This window comes from Miscanthus floridulus, chromosome 17 (genome assembly GCF_019320115.1).
Source record: "Miscanthus floridulus cultivar M001 chromosome 17, ASM1932011v1, whole genome shotgun sequence".
Classification (NCBI taxonomy): domain Eukaryota; kingdom Viridiplantae; phylum Streptophyta; class Magnoliopsida; order Poales; family Poaceae; genus Miscanthus; species Miscanthus floridulus.
In genome coordinates this window covers 83,162,440-83,168,439 of record NC_089596.1, presented here as the reverse complement: position 1 = coordinate 83,168,439, position 6,000 = coordinate 83,162,440, and positions in this window count along the sequence as shown.

Sequence of the window (6,000 nt, the reverse complement as noted above, 5' to 3'; positions counted from 1 at the left end):
GTGCTCAGGCTGGAGGTTGCCAGTTCTATCAGTGGGAGGATGAGATGGATGTCACTCCTGCACAAATTGCAGCTCCAGTGGCTTTGCAGCCAGTTGCAGCAGGACCTACTGCAGATCCAGCTCATTTGCCCATCATCCATGAAGCTACCCAGGCTACTGCTAGAGGTGGAGTGGAAGACAGAGCTGATGGGGTTATGCAGCAGCTAAAATGGATTGAGAAGCTAGTCTTTGTTGCCATCTTTCTTGCCTTGTATGCAATAATGAAGAAGTAGGTGTGTGTTTGTGTGTTTGGCTGTGCTCATCTATATGCATGTATGAATGAACAATGATGTATCAATGAATGAATCAATGTTGGAATGTCATTGCAGACCACACAACAGTGCTAATTTATGGTGAACATTTTATTTGACCAAACTGATGATACCAACATTACACAGGCATAAGTTCAACATAGTATTTCAACACAGCCATAAGTTCACAACACAGTCATCAGTTCACATCACATGCGTAAGTTCAACATAATGTTAACATGACAGGCATAAGTTCATAAAAGATGGGTGTTCTCCAACATGAGTTGTTTCAAAAGGATAAGAGTTGAGTCACCTAGCTGAGTCACCTGTTTTTTAATCAAGATGAAGCTTTTTCCTGCCTCTGGTATTTGCTACTGGGCTGGATGGGTCAGCTGCTGAAGGGTCGAGATGGCGACTAGAGGGGGGTGAATAGTCCTTTTTAAAATTTAATCGCGTTGGCTAACCGAAACAAGTGCGGAATTAAAACTATCGGTCTAGCCAAGACTACACCCCTCTATCTATGTTTACTAGCACCTTGCAAAGATACTAATCAAGCAACAAAGGTGCCGGGCTAGCTAGAGCTCTCCTAACCAATTCTAGAAGCAAGGTCACACAAACCTATGCCACTAGTACTTTAAGCAACAAGGGAGCTCCTACACATGCTAGTAAGTAAAAGCACAAAGCCTACTAAGCTCACTAGCAATGCTCAATAACAAGGCAACCAATGCCAAATTAGAGAGCGTAAATACTTAGCTACACAAACTAAGCAATGTGACTAACAAGGTTACACAAACTAAATTAGCCACGCACGGGAGCTACTTCTACGCTACACAAGCAAGAAGGTAACTAGTAAGCTACACAAGCTATCTAATTACAAGAGCAACTACACAAGCTTAATATGTATAAAAGTAATTGCAAGCTTGTGTAATAGGGATGCAAATCAACGGGAAGAACAAGGTTGACACGATGATTTTTCTCCCGAGATTCACGTGTTTGCCAACACGTTAGTCCCCGTTGTGTCGATCGCTCACTTGGTGGTTTGGCGGCTAATTAGCATCACCCGCTAAGCCCGCACGTCGGGCGCCACAAGAACCTACCCCTTGTGTGAGGGTAGCTTAATGACACACTTTACTAAAGTTGCTCTTCGCGACTCCCGCGGGGCGAGCATAAGTGCCCCTCACAAGCACTTCTCCGGAGCGCCGCACAAGCTTCTTACGCGCTTCGACGGAGACCACCACCAAGCCGTCTAGGAGGTGGCAACCTCCAAGAGTAACAAGCACCACCGGCTTGCAACTCGATCACCTAGTGCCACTCGATGCAACCTCACTGATGCAATTGCACTAGAATCGCTCACTCACATAATCGAATGATTACTATCAAGTATGTGTGAGATGGAGGGCTCCTAAGCAATCTCAAGCATGGACACAAAGTCCCCCAAGGTGCTCCACCCAGCCATGGCTGAAGGCCACTTCTATTTATAGCCCTAAGGGCTAAACTAGCCGTTACTCCTTCACTGGGCAAAAATCGGGCCGACCAGACGCTCCGGTCGTGTTGACCGGACGCTGGACCTCAGCGTCCGGTCGCCCGTAGACGGCCACGTGTCCCGACTCCAACTGGTCACTTGATCTGATCGGACATAGCAGCTTCAACTGACCAGGACGCTAGACCCTCAGTGTCCGGTCGTTTCCAGTAAGCTCTCGAGCATGACCGGACGCGTCCGGTCGAACGCGATCGGACGCAGCACCAGCGTCCGGTCACTCTCCAGCTACTGCTACACTCCACGTCAGCGCGACCGGACGCAGACAGTCAGCGTCCAGTGCTTTTGAATCCAGCGTCCGGTCACTTGACCGACGCTGGCATCTCCTCCATTCTCTTCACCCTTGCTCAGGTGTGCTAAACACAAGAATTTGTATCCGGCGCAATAGAAAATAGGCATTCCATTTTCCCGAAAGCGCCGAATCCCGCCGCCCATCTCAACCCTGCAAACACCACCACCTTTGTAAATGTGCTAACACCACTAAGTGTACACCACCATGTGTATGTGTGTTAGCTTTTCACAATTATTTCCCAAAGGATGTTAGCCACTCAACTTGCCACGCCACTCGATCCTAGCGACAATGCAAAGTTAGATCACCCGAGTGGCACTAGATGACCGATATGCAAACAAGTTTGCCCCTCTTGATAGTACGGCCATCTATCCTAAACCCGATCATAAACTTCTCTATACACCTATGACCGGTGAAATAAAATGCCCTAGGTTATACCTTTGCCTTACACATTCCATTCCATCTCCTTCAATATCGATGCAACACATGCACCAACACGATTAATAATGATATGATCCACTTCATATCATCACGTGATCATATTGGTTCATCGATCTTGACTTCACTTGCTCTTCACCATTACCATCGTCCATCGGCGCCAAGTCTTGCTCAAGCTTCACCGCCACGCGGTCCATCACTCCAAAGCCTTTGACTTGCCCTTCACGCTTGCAACCGGTCCATCAAGCCAAGTCTTGTCTTGATCTTCTCCACCTTGATCATATGGCTCAATGTCATGTCTCATGTGCAATAAGCTTCTTCATCATCGCATGTGTGAGCTTTGCAACATCTCCAAGCCATTTTCACCTCCATCGCATATATTGCTCATACACATATACCTGTGGACTAATTACCTGTGTATCTCACATAAACACAATTAGTCCACCTAAGTTGTCACTCAATTACCTAAAACCAAACAAGGACCTTTCAGCTACACCCTGTGGAGTGGAAGTAGCAACCTTCTTTGGAGTGAGCTTCTTCTTGAGACCAATCTTCCTCCTTCTTGGACTAGCAACCTGGCTGCTTCTCTGCTCATTCAGTGATGCCATCACTGTGGCACTGTCTGTGGCTTCAGTTGCAGCTTCAGCTAGGCCATGGTAAGGTGCCAGGTGCACAGCTTGGAAAGGAACAAGATCATTTGATCCAGTTCCAGATCTTGAAGAAGTAAACACACATTCAAAACATTGTCCATAGCTAGAAAATTGAAAACATGATAGGGAGAGGAATGACCATCATACCTGCTAGAAAATTGCTTCTGAGATGTTGATGCACTTGTAGATGTGGATGAGGCCTTTCTCTTCCTTTTCTTGGTAACAGCATTGTCCACAACCTCATTTGGAGGGAAAACCATCCCTGCAGCAGGTGTGGCCACCATAATACTTGTCTCTGTGTTGGCTGCTAGTAGCTTTCTTCAGCTTCTTCTTTGGCTGACCCCTGTAGTTAGCAGAAAACAGCAGTTAGGACATCATATTAGAAAATTTTGCAATATGACTCAAGAAATGCTTACCTTTCCAGTTTCATTGCAGCAATGTCTACTGGATCACCATTCTTGCAAGTGTACCAGTGGTACCCCAACTGATGGCATATAGGGCACTCATGCCTCTTTGTCTTCCTACTGCTTCCTCCTTCTAATGCTCCTTTGTGTCTATTCTTCCTTCTTCCTGTTATGGACTTCAACAATGGAGGATGCATAAAAAGCCATGTGTGGCTTTGGGCCACATAGACTTGTTTGGAATGGATGGGATCACACTATCATATGCAGCTCTGAACCTCTCCACTGAATAGCAAGTCATCCACATAGTCCTCTAGCTTCTATCTAGGAATGAAAGTGATGTAGGCAATTGCATGCTTGTATGGTATTCCTATTCCTTGCCACACCCTGCAGACATAGGTTCTCTCCTTTAAGTTCACCACAAACCTAAATGTTGTATCACTGCTCCCCTTTGCATAAACTTCTGTTACTTCCATCATTCTCTGTAATGACATCAATGTCTAGGTTGAAGCTGTCCTCCCTCAACTTCTGTACAATGTGGGGTAGGATCTTGCCTTCAAACTTATTTGCAACTTTTTTTCCTGTTATTCCATTTAATCAGCATCTTCTGTCTAATGGTATCCATCAAATCATCTAAATGCTTGCCCTTTTCTTTCTTTATCCAATTATTGAAGGACTCAACTAAATTGTTGGTCACATAGTCAACCTTGCTCTGTACTCCATATTGGCTCCTACTCCACAACTTCTTATGAGTTTCTTGTAGGTACTTCATACTCTCTGGTTTGGCTCTAGCCATAGCATTGTAATGCTTATCAAACATGTACCTAGTCCAAGAATAAGAGGATGCCCATAAATGATTATCAAATATTTTGCCATTGTACCTCTTCTTAAAGTTCTGCATAAGGTGGTACATGCACTCTCTGTGCTCAGCATGTGGAAAACGTCACTAACCCCATGCATTATAGCCTGTCCACAGTCTGTGCTTATTGTCAGACCATCTGGGGTGCCTATTGCATCCTTCAGCCTCTCCATGAACCAAACCCAATTCTCATTTGTTTTAGAGTCTATGATACCTACAACAACTGGGTACATCCAGTTGTGACCATCAACTGCACATGCTATGCATAACTGTCCCCTGAACCTTCCATACAAGAATGTGCTATCTACTACCAAGTAAGGTCTACAACCCCTAAGGAAACCATCAACACAAGCTTTCATTGCAAAAAAGAACCTATTGAACCTTAGCTTGTTGTTGATTATGTGGTTATAAATCACAACCAATGACCTAGGACTCTCACTCTCAATCTGTGCCTTAAATCTATACAAGTTGTCAAAACTTTTGTCTCATGGACCATAAATCTTATCAATGGCAAGATTCTTACCATTGTACACTCTCATGTAGGGCATCTCCACCTTGAAATGTTCCTTGAGTTTCTTGATCAATTCAGTAGTACCCAAAGTTCCATCTTCTTTGAGCCAGTCCATAACTTTCTCACAAACCCAGTACTCGGTGCAGCCAATAGGTACTCCAGTCCTCCTCTTGCTCTAACAGTCATGGCTGGCTGGGTTCACCTTAACCTGTGAATCAAATCATTAAAGTTAAGGCAGTAGACTATGTTAAATATGAACAAAGAACAATGCTAAATACTAATGAACATATATATCACCTGAATTGTTTTACCATCCCTCATGGTTGATGCATGGATTCTCTAGGGGCAACCATCATTCCTCTAGTGGCAGTACACTCTGTACCTTCCTGTATCACTCTTTTGAATGAAATACCGATTCTCTCTTATTGCAGCATGAGTAGCTAAAGCCATCTTAAATTAAAACATGTCTGCAAACATAATGTCTATAGCCATAGAGAGGTTGTTTCTGTCATAATCAGCTGGTGCCATCAGATCAAGCTCATGGTCTTTCACCATTTCATCTAAGTCATCAGGGTCAATTTCATAGTCATCATCAGAAACAGCTCTATCAGGACTATCATCAGAAATAACTCTATCATCACTATCACTTTCATTGCATGCAGCTCTATTAGGACTTGGGCACTCATTTTGTGTGCTGGTAGGTTGAGGCTGAGACTGAGGTTGTGGAGGTGGTGGGTGCTATGGACCAAGGTCAATGTACAACCCTTCCTCATCAACACCCACATACTCATTCTCTGGGTTTGGGTTTGCAAGGACTGCATCATCTGCATTTTCACTATTTGTTTGACTTGGTTCTGCAAAGCTATGACAAGGCATGTAAGGAGTCATGGTGGGTTCAACAGATTGCTTAGCAGTGGTATCCCAAGAAGGAATGACAGGAGGGTCAGTGTTGGGTTTATGGTAGGCTAAAGTCATGTAACAGCACTTGCTAGCTTTATTTTTGGCAAACATCTCAAGTAACTGCT